The 15043-nt window shown below is 44.5% G+C and overlaps 2 long non-coding RNA genes across 8 annotated transcripts in view; one reads left to right on the top strand and one right to left on the bottom strand.

The window, feature by feature from the left end:
• The first annotated feature begins 1 nt into the window (after position 1).
• Positions 2–12384, top strand: LOC122189383. Of its 4 annotated transcripts, none has more exons than XR_006181809.1 (5): positions 2–1525; positions 1611–1704; positions 1890–2023; positions 3748–3874; positions 11067–12384. It is a non-coding gene; the product is annotated as an uncharacterized LOC122189383 (long non-coding RNA). The 4 variants fall into 4 exon arrangements; XR_006181810.1 differs by lacking the exon at positions 11067–12384 and adding an exon at positions 10526–10805; XR_006181808.1 differs by lacking the exons at positions 3748–3874; positions 11067–12384 and adding an exon at positions 3049–3421.
• The window catches only part of LOC122189384, a 25813-nt gene continuing 19876 nt past the window's right edge, over positions 9107–15043 (bottom strand). Inside the window, exons 3-4 of one of the 4 annotated variants that reach the window (XR_006181812.1) lie at positions 11578–12168; positions 9107–9436 (exon numbers count right to left, since the gene is read on the bottom strand). This is a non-coding gene — a long non-coding RNA (uncharacterized LOC122189384). Of the gene's footprint in view, positions 9437–10843; positions 12169–15043 lie in introns of those variants that run through there. The other 3 variants (XR_006181814.1, XR_006181813.1, XR_006181811.1) reach the window with 3 other exon arrangements.

Here is a 15043-nt window from a genome sequence, read left to right as displayed (position 1 = left end):
ACCAAGGCTGGAAAAGACCTTCAAGATCATGCAGTCCAACCAGTCACCTATCACCAATAGTTCTCACTAAACCACGTTCCTCAACACAGAATCCAACCGTTCCTTGAACACCTCCAGGGTCGGTGACTCCACCACCTCCCTGGGCAGCCCATTCCAGTGCCTGACCACTCCTTCAGAGAAGTACTATTTAAAAAAATTGAGTCTTTAAAGATGTGTACTTCGCAAGCTTTATTTCCTCAAAGTGCAGCTGTATGCTTGGAAATGTATTTAAGTTCAGATCCATAAACGGAGAGCAATAGTAGTATATCTCCAGGGCTGTTGTCAAGTGACTGCAGCCTGGCAGTCATTGTGAAGTGCACCAGTGTAGCTCAAAAATGCCTCCTGCCTTTATATTTTGTATTGATCCAAATTATTTTAGTGCATCCTATTACTGAAGTCAAAAGCTTTTTTCAAGTGCATGGGTGTTCTGTCTTTTTGTCAGAAGTCAGGTATATTGCAAATCTTGGCATAGATAGCTTTTCTTTAACAGCTTAAGTTTATTTAGAAAACAAGACTAACTAAGACATTGCTAGAATAGAACTGGTAATGTGGAGATGACAGCAGCTATGTAAGGTTAGCCTGCAAAGGAAAGTTTGCCTGAAATAAGACTGGCTATAAATCTGAAGCATCATATTTGTTCCTGGCTTTATATATATATATATTTTGTCAATTTTTATATGGCTTTGAGGGTTAGACCCAGTAAGATACGTGTCTATTACAAGCTAGAAGCTGTAATGGCAAAGTTTGTGTTACTGAACTGTGGTGCTGGATCAGAAGCTGTGCTGGGTGTGTTGTGCCTTATTTGCTGAACGAAGACGCACAGATTTTGGAATGCTTATCTGTGCTTGATTCAAAGCTTCAGTGAGATACATCCAGAGCACTGGGATCACTTCCTGTCTTAACGTCATGGTGCTTCTACCTGGCTTGCAAGTAACAGTGTGGAACTGGAGGAGAGGTGATGATTTCCCACTTTTAAAGCAATGTTTCTTAAATATGTATTTACCACATACAACTCCAGTGATCAACAGGCTTTTCAAAACATTGGAGTATTAACTCCTGCCAAGTAAACTAAGTTTATGATCTATGTGGTTAGCAAATAAACTTGGGTGCTATGTTGAAAGTAATTTTCTGTGTGGAGGTGGTTACACAAACCACTGGGTGAAGAGCTGCGAGTCACTCACCGTCCATAACTGGCAGCAGAGATGCTTCTGTTCAGTCCCCACGTGCGAATTCTGCTACTTGTGTTATAGGAATGGGGGTGAATGGGCTGCCATGGGTGCTAATTTTAGGGGTGGAAAGCAAGGGAGAAATTACAGATATACTAGGAGTTCTAGTTTGGGAAGATAAATTGTAAGAGGGCATGATAGAAATGGATGTTCACCTCCTCTTAATTTCTGTTTCAGCTGTAAGTGTATTTGTAGTGAGCCATAACCTGCAGTTCCTGCTGCCCAATAAATCCAATTTTGGATATCAACTGAGGCTGACCGTAAGTCAGAACAGCCTCCCTCGTATTTCCTCTTCCTGGACTTTTATTCTCCTGGCCAAATAAGTTGGTGTGTTCTGCTTTGCAGTGACCAGCTCCAACAGGAGGCTATTGGGAGCACTGTCCAGAGGGTCTGAGCAGAGCAATGTCCTGAGAGAGGTGATGCTTTGCCTTCCTGTAAGGTGAGAGAGCCCCAAGCCTGAGCTTGCAGCTTGTTCAGTACGTGTGCTGCCAGGCTTGTTACTGTTGTCTCCTAATTTTGTAGCTCCTAGGAACAGCAATCGGTGAACTGCTGGGTCTGACAAAGAACCCAAAATCCTGTCAGTTTATCAGATGCACTCAGTGTTCTGTTTTTTTTTTTTTTCAGATTGATCTTGAGGAATGTCAGGTTTTTGGATTCTGAACATGGTGAATGCATGTTTCCTCAGACTTGATGGAATTTTAGATGCCCAAAGAACTGTCTGTTCAAATGATGAAGCAAGCTGTAATCTAAACAGACAAGTGAGTCTTAAACTGCAATTCCAGAATTCTGTGTCTCAATTCCGTCTAGCTTTTGAGGTATAAGTGAGTCGTACTGCAAATGGATTAGGTGGATTATGTTAAATTGGAACAAGACATTTATGCTGGAACAGGAGTATTCAAAAGACTGTTAGTGAAAGGATTGAATGTCTACAGTTAATTCATGCTCTAGATGAGTTCTGTGCAGAAGACTGGTATCTATTACTCCTTAGAGGATTTTGCTTGTTGGAAGAAATTTGAGTTAGAAGATGTAGCTTGGGGCAGTTGCTGAAATTATCCTTAACTTCAAGATGTGGTTTGCATCAGTGGCTGAAATTATCCTTAATCTTGAGTAGATCCTGAGCTCTTGGATTTTTATATATGAAGTAAATAGATAATATTTTTATACTTACTTAATATTACTATACTTAATATTTTTATAAGGTTTTTCTTCTTGTGAGTGAGGATGAATAGATGGTTCAATATTGATTTGGTTGCTTTTTTAAGTTAATTGATGCATGGATATGCAGGTTTTCCTAAAATCAAAGGGCTCAATTAGCTGTTTCGTGTACCACTTACAGCAACTGCTTTATACCTTTTTTTAAAACTGGAAGCACTTAGTTTGCTCCTTGCTCCTTACTGCTTTATAAATCTGTATTTAATTCTGTGGTCTCATTATGTTACTTGATTGTTGTATTTCTCAGTTGGTTTTCAGATAAAGTTTCATGCAGTATCCCCCTTTATCTAAAAGCCAGATGTGTGCAGGGGACACATTTAGCTGGTAAAGTAATGTGATGGAGAGGTTCAAGCTTGCAGAAGAGGGGTTTATATATTGTTTCATAGCTTTATCTGATGGGATTTGTGCTGAAAGGAATGAGGTGTTTGGTTTGATATTACAAAAATGTGATTTTTATAAGGGGTAAAGGCCCGTAAAAAGCAGTTTCATTTTTGTAACAGTTTCAAAAGTAGTCTCACAAGATCTGGTGGGGTGGCACAATCAGTACGTTTGCTCTGTTTCTGCAAGACAGGGCTACAGGCACACCGCAGCTACAGCTACAGCAAATTCGACAAAATCCCTGTACGGACTTGAAAATCTCCTTTAGCTGTAGCATTGAAAATCACGGTGTCAAACACCACGTCTGAGCAGAGGAGCATTGCAGCCGGACCGTCGCCCTCTGGAGGTGTGACTGATCACAGTTCCACCGCTGGATGCAGGAGCTTCGGTTTCTCTGGCACCAAGGCACGTGAAGTCACCTTGCTGTCTATACTCAAAATAAGTTCAAATTCCTATTTTTAGTGTTATTTTTGCTGTTCTATTTTTATGAACCTCCTGATACAAGAGACCTATTCTGATCAGATGTGATTATGAATCTCTCTTCCAGAGACAAAATCTTTTTTTTTTTTTTTTTTTTTTTTTTTTTTTTGTATTCTGCATGCTTTAAATTGTTTAAAGCCTCTTTTTTTCTTGCACAGTCAGAGTGCTTGAGATGAAAACCAGCATGATAGTTGGGCTCTTGTGATGCATTTTTATGTAATTATTATTCAGAGCCGAACTGTATTAGAAGTCAGATGTTTAAAAAACAAAGGAAGCAGCAATAATTCTTCATTTGTTTATACAGTTGCCCAGTAGCAGAAATCCTGCTAGAGATTTGTGCTGCTTACTGTGCAGTTCTAAGGGGAATGCTTGCTGAAATGGACAAACCTGAGGGTCTTCTCATTAAATATAGGTCCTTCATCAAGAATAGTTACTGGCTTTACAGGAAGAGATGCCTCACCCTGAGGAGCGTGGGCCAAGGAGTGGAAGAACACTGTTGTTAGTGCAGCTCATCATAAAGGGTTATGGGACGATTCAAAGTAAGTGGTTGTAACAGTCACACTTCATAAAGCAAGCTGAAAAAGAGCAAACCCAGTCTGTGCTGACAGTCACAAGGAACGTAGTATCTGATCAAACCAAGTTAGCTTTAGAAGCAGGAGTGCAGGTCTAGCTGAAAGCAGTGCATCTGCTGCAGTGCTGGGCTCCGCAAGGGTTACCTTACCCTGCCAAACACAGCAGTGTGGATGCTGATGATATCTTGTGCACTCAGGAGTCACTGGATTGTCAGAGCCGCGCCTTCTGCCTGGTGTTTGACGTAGGATTATACATTCTCAACCTATGTATTAGAGGGAAGGACAGAAAGAACAAGGACGTGCTTTTTGCTATTATTTCATGTAGTATGCAGTGCCATGATGATATTTAAGCGTTACTCACTTCTCCATGGATACATCCAGTGTGACAAACCACCCCTGTTCCAGAGCAGCTCCTCACACTAATCAGTGCTTCCTTCTCCAGTCCCTGCTCTTAGACTTTGGGAGCTGACTGTAGGAGGTGGGTCACAGAACACACAGACTGGCCAGTCATTGCTCATTGATTACTTTCACAACTCTAATCTTGTTCAGATATCTTGTCTTCATAGATCCTGCTGTCTTTCTGATGTTCAACAAGCTACTCAATGCCTTCTGTTGGTCTATGTAAGACCACCAGGTGTTTGTACCAACATCATTTAAGGGACTTCTGAGCATTGAGGCTCTTTAATGTTTACATTCATTAGTGGATCTGCATTTGAGTCCCTTACAGCAGAGTTCTGACCGTATGTTACAGCAGCAGGCTGTATGGCAACCATTTCTACCACAGCTTTTGCTTTGGATTCATGGAATTGAAATAGCCTGGCAAGTCAGGAACTGGTGATGTGGATGGATATGGCTCTTCCACTGAGAAAATAAGTTGGTTCTATGAATCCAGTTTAAAAACCTCTTTGCTGTAGGACAGGTGACACTTGACAGCAGTATTCTCTAATTTCACACACTACAATAAATGTGTATGTGTGTGCATGGGTGTATGTATATATATGTGAAGTATTTCTGTAAGTATCAAATGTTCTAAGTAGAAGCCAGCCTGATATTTCAATACTGTCTGCCACTAGAAAGGACAACTTAAATAGATCAGTCATTAATTACTTTCATTAGGTCTTGTGCCCTCTGCTTTCAGGAATCCCCATAGCCTTGCTGCTTAAATCCTCATCTGTAGTTCCTTCCTCTTCTTCATGCTGTGTTGGCTTTTGTCAGCTGCTTTCTTTCTCCTCCTGCAGTTATCCTGGTTTCTAGCCCCTTTGCTGATCATGTTTTTAGTTATCCCAGTCTGCCAACCAGAAACACACTGCTCTTCTGCCATGTGTGAGTTAGAGATACTTCTGTTATCTTCATGTTGACCAGATGTGTTCGTGCATACTGGGGAGGAAGAAAAAATATGCAAAAAAACCCACACCAAAAACCACCTGCTTGCAAAGATAAATTGATTTCACTTCATTTGATAATGCCACAAACATTCAGGTTGGACAGGGTAAGAATTTTAGGCAGAGAAATGTTAGGGTAAGAATTATTTGGCAGAGAAATAACAGACACCTGATCTGAGAAGAGCTGTATGCTATGAAAAAATCCATGCTAACAAGATTGGCTTTTAGGCTGAGGTGTAAGTGAATGGAACCTAGCTCTCCATCTTTGTGATACACTGTGGAGATTGAAGAAAAGGTGTTTTATTTTTGTCAGTGAAAATATCCTTGTACCAGCAGTCTATAAATATGGGATGTGGTAACACATGGCCTGGGAATAATACAGGGACACCATCCAGACGTGCAGGGATGGGATCAGGAAATCCAAGGTGCAGATCAAACTGCATTTGGTGAGGGACGTGAGGAATAACAAGCAGGGGCTCTGTAGTACATTGGTCAGAAGAGACGGACAAAGGAGAGTGTATCCCCTCTGATAAATGAGAAGGGAGAACTGTCTGCAACAGACATGGAGACAGCTGAGGTACTCAGTGAGTGCCTCAGCCTTTATTGGCAGTCAGGTTTCCCATGCATATCATGTCCCTGAATGTCAAAGTGGAGTGGGGGGCAGGGGAGCAACATTCCTCCCACTGTAAGAGTGCAGCAAGACCAAGACTGCTTCATGAGACTGAATATGTACAAGTCTATGGGGTGGACAACATGCATTCCAGGGTTCTGAAGGAGCTGACTGATGTGGTTGCCAAACCCCTCTCCATCATATTTGAAAAGCTGTGGCTGTCAGGTGAAGTCCCCAGTGACTGGAAAAGAGAAACATCACGCCCATTTTTAAGAAAGTGAGAAAAGGTGGCCTGGGGAACTGTAGGCCAGTGAGCTTCACCTCTGTGCCTGGGAAATTCATGGAGCAGATTCTCCTAGAAGTGATGCTGATAGCACTGCTATATGCAGGGTGACTTGAGTTTGTGCCAGAAATGACTGCACTGTGTTTCAGCAAAGCCTATAATTGGGTTAAAAAGAGGAAAAAGGAGTACAGTGTTGGAGCTTGCAAATCAATGATCTCACTGATGAAGCCGTGTAATTCTTCATGCACTCTATCATAGAATGATCTCGTTTGGAAAGGGGCCTTGATGGTCACCTAGTTTGCTGAATGTGACCTACATTGCAAAATAAAAAACTTGTGCAAAGTTAGAGTGGGGCATGCTAGCAGTAAGGCTACTTGCAAATTGTTACGTTAAGGCACTGTATGCATTCAGCAGTTTTCTTTGTGGTCCTTCTCCACTTTACAAACTAATATATTCCTCAGCAAGGTGCATTAGAGATGAATGTTCCAGATGCAGACTGGAAAGAGAGGCAATTAACGGATGGCCTGCTGTGAAATCTCTGGGCACCAACAGTTTCTGCACAGAATTTTATAATTTTTAAGGAACTATTGGTTTTCCTGCTATGTGGGGTGACTGAATGCAAACAATTTCTGAAAGAGGAGAGCAGCTCTTTTCACAACAGCTAAAACCCTACAGGTTTGCATGTAGGTTTCTACTTTCATCAAATAGTAGCAAAGACTTGGTGACAAGCTGGTTCCTCTGGACCAGAGAAAATTCTCCTTTCTTTTATGGGCACGCATCATTTCAGCTCTGATGAGGGGAGAGCAGACTTCTGATATCTTGTGAAAGAATCCGAGGAAGAGCAGTGTCTGATGCAGGCCTCCATCACACAGAAGGGAAAGCATAAAAGGGCAAAATTGCTGGCCTTGATCTCAATTGCTGGCTTGCTGGCAGAAGTAACAAGTGAGAGGGGCTTTTTATTTTTTAATTCCCTCCCTCCTACATCATTATTGGTCTGAGTATGGAAAGAATTTTCTTTCTCTTTAAAGGTACGAATAATAATAAATGAGATAATCTGAAAAAAAGAAAAGCCAATTCCATATGGTAGGAGGGTAAAGCTGCCCCATGGGAGCTCTATTTTTCTCCTTCAGTAAAAAAAAAATAGCCATCATGCAAATTTTAAAATCCAGCAGCCATTGAAGGGGAAGGGGAAACAACAAAATGCTGTGCTTGCCTGTAACTGTGGACCAATTATTCTTCCAATAGCTGCATTCATGTGTGCAGTTCCCTGGTTACAAAGAATGTGGATTTTTGGCCTTGAGCCTGTTTATCTTAAAATCCATTTTTTGTTTATTTTAAGTGAGCTTGCTGATGCAGTACACTTATTGGTGATGATTTAGATATGAAGTTAATCTATAACTGTTAGTAAAACCATGTATTGGTTTAGCTCTGAAGCATTAAGATGACCGTTTTAACTTTACCAATGTGTTTTTTATAGTTTAAGATTTTAGTGAAGTCAGCAGCAAGCAAACACAATGAGGTGTGACTTGGCTACTGTGGACTTCAGTTATATCTTCCCTTATTGCCTTGCAGGAACACTTCCATTTTAAGTAACTTCTGCATTTGGTTATTTGGTGGGAAATGTTTTAAAGAGGTCTGAAATGTTTGTTCTAGCTAACAGCACGTGTCCTGAGTAAAGCAGCATTTTGCCTGAAGAAGCTGTGGGTGCCCCATCCCTGGAGGCATTCAAGGCCAGGCTGGATGGGGCCTTGGGCAGTCTGATCTGCTGGGTGCAGCCCTTCCCATGCCTGTGTCTGGGGTTGGAACCCAATGGGCTTGATGGGCCCTTCCAACCCAAGCTGTTCTGTGATTCTGTGAAAGCACTTCTTGTTTCTGCCTCCCGTGGAGCTCTGGTCACTGCAAGTTTCTCCTGGCTTTGGGACCATCCATGCCCGTGGTTTGGCCTCAGATCTGAAATGGAAGCTCTAAGAAAAAGCAGCTAGATTTAAATATGGCGATAGATGATGGCTTGTTGTCTCCTCTTTAATTTTACTGTTCAGAAGGGAGGTCTGAGGCACCAGGGCTGCACCGGCAGAGAATGGATTGCTACAACTGGACATGAAGAAATTATTTTCTCACATTTTTTCCAAGCTCTATCTTTGAATTTACCTGCCAAATGTGTTAAGGACAGTATTTGTCTAAGCCAGGAACTCTCACCACAGCCTCAGTTTCCCAACCCCTTAATCCCACCTGACACCAGTGAGCACATTGGACAAGGTGCTGCAGGGTGCTGGCAAGCACAGCAAGCTGGCAGTGAGAGCAAGGCAGTGATGCTGCACACAGCTGAGGCACACGGGCAGTCAGGGCAGCTGGGAGTCCCATCGCTGTTTCTGCTCTGTGTTGCTTGAGCCATTCAGTGCTGCTTTGCTGCTTGATTCTGCTCCATCAGGAGGTTCTGATTTAATTTGTAGTTGAAATAGTTTCATGAACAGAAGCAAAGCACTTAAAAACAGCAGAACAAAATTGCTGTGCTATGTCACAGAATTTCAAAGGGGTGACTTTTCCCACCTGTAACTTTCGGTTCTGGTTGTTTCCCGCATGGCAGCAATGCTGAAATACCTCTGGTGCAAAGGTAATAACAAAGCTAATTTTAAAATTCACTGGTGAGGTTGGAGATAATACTAAGAATTTAATGAATTCCAGAGATGTTTTTTAATATCACAAGGCTTACTGAGAGTCTGTGGGTCTCATACCCTGCTGGCTTTCTTGACTTTGTGGCTCCTGGTGCACAGTGCAGAGGCCCAGCACCCCAAACCCAGGTGTCCTCTTTGTTCCTCCTCCTCCCCAAAGTTGTATCCTGCTCCCAGTAGAGCAACGGTTGAAAACACAAAACCAAGGAAACATGAAAGGCTCAGAAATAACAAGCAAATATGACTAATTCTGGATCTTTTTAATGACTTAAAATAGTCTTACAGTTTGTGTCTGGCCTGACGCATGCTGTTTTGAATGCTGGGTGCTGGTCGTGCTCTGAAGTCCCACTGTTATATTTCCATCAAAAAAGATGCCATTCTGTTGGCTTTAAGAAGGGTACTCTTGCACTCCATGGTTGTAGGCACTACAGCACACCCCTTACTTTCTATCTACAAACCCTTCAGCTCCCCCCATTAGTGCCTCTGGCAGCTTCATTGTGTTCTGCAGCAGCTGTGGGTCTCAGTGGTGCTTCAGGCTGAAGATGGGGTGGGGACATCTCCAAACATCTCAATGCATTTAGCTCACTGAAATCAACACAGGAAACACAGAGCAGATTGATGACCAAAGAGAAGGTTTATCTACTAATTACAGAGCTTTCTTTGGAGCCTGAAAAGCTGAAAATATGGACACAACTTAAGCTGTGTGTGGGGCAGGAATAAGAAGGCATTTTAGGAAAACTGACATTAGAAAGGAGGGATAAGCTGTTGAGAACATCCCGAGAGATCAAGAAGAATTTTCCTGAGAGGAGGATGTCACAAGAACTGCCAGAACTGGCCATTTTAAAAAATGTTTTGTATTAAAAAATATCTGAACTCAGTACATAACTTATCACAACAGAATAGAAGTAATTAAGTCCTCGTCAGCAAAATACAGATGAATTTTTATGCCATTCCACAATTACTCCTGACAAATGTTTTTAATTTGGCCAAAACAATAGCAAGGAGGCTCTGTGAGTGTCATAATAAGAGATCTAGACCTGAATGATTTGTTTCAGACATCGCCAAGAGGGGACAATAGGAGGGACCAGGATGAAAACATAGAAAACAATGAATGGGGCCACTCATAATTTTGGCTCTCATCTTTCATTAATAAATCTCATGGTAGTTTGTGGTTTTCTTGGAGTTTCAGCTCCCAGATTCATGGAGTAAATAAGAACCTGCATTGTCATTGCAGAAAAACAAGTTTCTAATTTTCACCATTACAAGAAAACTTAAACTAGTACAGAGCAAGAAAAGAAACCACTTTCAGTTCTGATCTGGAAAAACAGCCAGGGATAATGCAGAACCGCCCTGCTGCCCTCCTGAAGTGGCAGCGGTGAGAAGCATCGCCCATTGTCCTCCATCCCTTTGCCCACCCCCAACCCAAAAGCTGCCACTGTTCTCTATTGTTTGCTCTCCTCTCTCTGTAAACCAGCAGGGCTCGAAGAAGAGGGACCCAGCTCTCCTCGTTAGGATAATTGGGCTGATTTATGAGCACAAGATGCAGCTCGCGGGCTGCAGTGTTCCCACTGAGTCGAGGTGCCCACTGCCCACCTGGGCTCTCAAATTTCTGCTTGTTTCACACAAAGAAAATATAGAGGGAGATACAGGTATAATTTTTTTTTTCCTTCACAGGGTACTCCTTGCAAGCCCCAAATCCCAAGATAATATGAAAGTCTAATTAAAATACTAATGGAAAGGGGGAAAATCCCATGATGGACCCTTCCTTCGCATCAACTGAGTAGAAATTTTGGCTTGTAAAACACTCCCTGAGGACTGACTACATCACAGCAATACTGAAAGCCGGTGCTGCTTCATTCCCCTCCTGCACCTGTGACAGTTTGCATTACTTTTTGGAAAGGATATGGACTAGGATTTACAGAATGTCCTTTTTTCAACAAAAATGTTACAAGTGTCCTTTATTAATTGCTCCATTTCTTGGTAGCTCCATGGGCAAATACAGTGCACATCCCCCGCTTCCCTGAGAGGTGTTTATGGTCACCTTCACCAAAGAACCATACCCAGCACAGGCCTCTGCTAACTGGAGGCATTTATAGTGCTGACAGGTAATGGAATCATTTTGTGATTTGTGCTGCTAGTGCTTTGGTGAATTGTAATATCTTGTCTGAGGGCAAGCTGATGGTACCAGCTTCAGGAGTGGTTATTCATGTTTCAGGAGTGGTTATTCACAGTCAAGAGCCCTCCACACTGTAAAGCCCCTGCATGGCCTTTGAAGAGCCTCAGTGAACCTGAGGAGCTCACGGTATAACCAAGGCAGAGAAGCCAAAGCAACAAGGGAACGAAGCACGTTATGAATAGACATGAGAAACCCACTGTTGTGTGCCAAAGTGCCTGTATCACACACTGCCTTGATGTATCACAAAAGCAAATCAGCGCTGCTATTTTCTGCCACCTCCATACTGCCATATTTTCTGCCACCTCCATCAGATGCACTTGGTGCTTGCCAGACACAGAGCAGAACTCCCCTTCAAGTCTGAAGCAGGAAAGAGGTGATGGTGGTACCCAGTGGGACCTGGGTTCTTCACTGCAGTCAGAAAATCTTTGGCACTTACCAATGCCTGTTCATTCTGTGCTCACCAGGAAACAGAAAGTGACAAAAAATCTACCCAAGCCACAGCTTTATTGTTCAGAACTCAATGCCTGGATACATAAATACACAACCTGACTTTTTCTGCCTCCAGACACAGAGATTTCACTGCTGGACATGGGGTGCTGCCATGGGAAGGGCTTGGTACCGATAGTGGTCATCTGTGTGGAAAAGCCATGGCTGTAAACAGAGAAACGGTTAAAATCCTGTGCAGTGTGCCCCTCTCCTAAACGATCACACTGTACTTGTTTTCCCTTTCTCTTCTCAAAATTGCTGCCTTGGGGAGGTAAAGAATTACCATTGCCATAAACCGTAATCAGGATCAGATGTGCTGAGGGAAAGGCCTCGCTCAAATATCAAAGAGGCCTTAAGCTGCCAAAACACAGCAGAGGCAGGAATCCCCAGGGAATCAGAGCTGTAATTTGCGCCTGACCTTGATTCTAACCAGGAGATGCAGTGGCCCCATGAAAGCAAGTTTTGTTCCATTTGGGGATCCTCATGGCCGTGGTGCAGGTCACAGCACCAGGTGCCATGCAGGGCTGACGGCCACCCACCTGCTCCAGGGATGTTCTTCTATGCCAAGCTCCTTGCAGCAGCAACAGCGGTCCTGTCGGCCCTCTGGGGCAGTGGCACTCCAGCACTGCCAGTGTTCTCATTGTGCAGCTGTTGTCTGGATTTGGAAGCAAGGGAGATAAGGGAGATGGTTAGTGGGTATGGAGGTGATGGGTTGGGGATTGCACTAGATGGTCTTAGAGGTCTTTTCCAACCTTAACGATTCTGTGATTCTCTAACTGTGAGGAGGCTGTGATATCTGGATCAGCTCTCAGCCATTCAATCATAACATCAAACATTCCAAGAGAAAACAGACTGATGTCAGCTCTGCAGCCTAAGGTGGAACACAGCAAGTGCCTCAGCCCTGCAGGCTCTGCCTCCCTCCTCCATTCCCCAGAACAGTGTTCAGCTCTAAGCTTCCAAAAACCTCATTCTAAAATCCAGCTCTGAGCTTCCCTTTGCAATAGGTGCACAAGGCATGCTGAGCTTATGGGGGATTAAAAAGCTTATTTTCTGTAATTCTGCCTCACGTTTACCAGGGACTAAAAGGAGTGGTGCTTAGATGCCTGCTAAGTTAAACCAAATGAGTCCTTGAGGTGTCTTCTTGTGAGGTGATCTACACCAAGGTTGCATGGAGCCTCTGGGCTGGTTGTAATGGGGTGTTTTGCCACTCCTTCCCAGTTGGGCTCACTTCAGTCTCCAATACAGCCATACAGCCATGGCTCCATCCGGCTCAGCCCCAGACAGCAGCTGTGTGCACAGCACTGGGCTGTGCCCAACCAGCCTGCCTGCCAGACATGGCCCTTCGGGTAGAAGACCTCCTGCAGTTAATGGAATGGAAGAATTCAGGTTATCTTCCATTGCTGCAATGTGGTGTTTTCCAACACAAGATACATCCATGCACAGCAAATACCGAGATGTCTGCAATAATTTAACATCAGTTTGGAAACAGATGGGATTTCGAGCACATTCCCCATCAGCAGCACTGGATCTGAGGGGAGCAGGATTGCAGCCACTGCTGTTTTAGGGGCTCGCTCTTCCCCTGCATCTCCTTTGCTAAGAAGGGATAAAATCTGATGCACAGTTTGTCTGCAATCGGCCAGCAGATCAAACAATTCACCTTGTCACATACAGCATGTCTCTGCTGCCTTCAGCATTTATTTTGCAAAACGTACATCTGCAGAAGAACTCGCGCAGACAACTGTGAGGAAAGCTTCAAATCACACGCTGGTGAGAAACAGTACGTACTTGTGGTGTGACAGAACTAATGCCAATGACACCAGTGAACGTACGACCCGTCCCTACCGCCCCGTCCCACCCGCGCACCTATTCCTGAGCCCTGCCACATCACGTCGCCATAGGGCTGCACGACCCGACGCCACCGACCCACCCGCCGTCCCCCGCGGCTCCGCCATAACTGGGCAGGAGCGCCACTGCGCATGTCCGGTGTCCGGCCGCGCTGCCGCCCGCCAGCAGAGGGGGTGAGGGAGCCGCGGCGCTGCGGGGCCGTGGGCGGGATGCGGGGGCAGGTCAGCGGCGTCGGGCGGGTTACAGCGCCGCGCTCTTGCTCGTCTGTTTTTGGCTTGTTTGTTTTTTGAGATTTGCAGTTTCAAACAACTGAATCAGAGTCAGAATATCCCAAGTTGGAGGGACCCACGTGGATCACTGAGCGCAGCCCCCGGCTCCACACAGCATCACCCAAACGCAACATCCAATATCGCTGTCCAGATGCTCCTTGAACTCCAGCACTCAGGGCCGTGCCCACCGCCCTCTGGTGCAGAACCATTCCCTGAGCCCAGCTGCCCTCCCCTCACACAGCTCCATGCCGTTCCCTCAGCCCTGTCGCTGTCACACAGAGCAGAGCTCAGCGCTGCCCTCCGCTCCCTGTGAGGAGCTGCAGCCGCCATCAGGCCTCCCCTCAGCTCCTCTGCTCTGGGCTGAGCGCAGCCAGGCACCTCAGCTGCTCCTCACACATCTTGTCCTCCAGACCCTTCACCACCTCCTTTGGATGCTCTCTAATAGTTTTATGTCCTTATATTGCTGGGCCAGACTGCACCCAGTGCTGGAGCTGAGGCCACACAGAGCAGCGCAGACAGCCCCTCCCTCACCCGCTGGCAGTGCTGGGCCTGGTGCACCCCAGGGCACAGTTGGCCCTTTGGCTGCCAGGGCACATTGCTGGCTCACATTCACTTTGCCATCATCCAGAGCCCCCGGATCCCTTCTGCAGGGCTGCCCTCCAGCCTCTCATCCTCCAGTCCATACGTGTAATCTGGGGCTGCCCCATTCCAGGTGCCAAATCTGGCACTTGCTCTTGTTAAACTGAAAGCGGTTGGTGACTGCTCTGCCATCCTATTTGTCCAGGTCTCTCTGCAAAGCCCCTCTCTCCAAGAGAACTGAGATGCAGCTTGCTCTCGAAAAGTGCTACAGAGAAAACAGACCATAGGAAGGGACCAATCATTTTAAAAGATTCGTATGTATGAACAAGCAAATGCAATGTTTCATATCAATGTTTTTTTCTGCTCTTGTTCATGAGTGTTGTAAATACTTTTGGAATTTTCATCCATTGTTATGTTGTGCAAAATTTAATTAAGGACACTCCAGGGAGGGCAGAATTGCTGTGTCCTTTAAACAGAAAGGGTAATTGAAGCATATGGCTTACAGTAAGGCCTGCATCCATCTCACCCAATTATAAGGCATCTAAGAGAGGTCAGACTTAGAAGCTGGCTTGTCTTTGCTTCCCTCTAGAGTCAATGGATAGACCTGCCATCTCCAAATGGTGATCCAGCAGACAGACACCAAAAATCCATGCAACTAACTCCATTAAAAAAATAATAATAATAATTCAGATTTAGGGGAGTGTATGATACATCATTTAAAAATTATTTATATCTGTAATTGTGATGCTTAACTCAAATTGTAAACTGTGAAGTAAAAGTCCTTACTCTTACTTATCTTGTTAAGAAGCGCAGAAGATGCCCCATAGGTGCAATGTT

The sequence above is a fragment of the Lagopus leucura genome, unplaced genomic scaffold, assembly GCF_019238085.1.
Source record: "Lagopus leucura isolate 7727_CA_CO unplaced genomic scaffold, USGS_WTPT01 Super-Scaffold_100157, whole genome shotgun sequence".
Classification (NCBI taxonomy): Eukaryota; Metazoa; Chordata; class Aves; order Galliformes; family Phasianidae; genus Lagopus; species Lagopus leucura.
The sequence above is the reverse complement of the archived record's forward strand: the minus strand, read 5'-3'. Positions and strand labels throughout refer to the sequence as shown.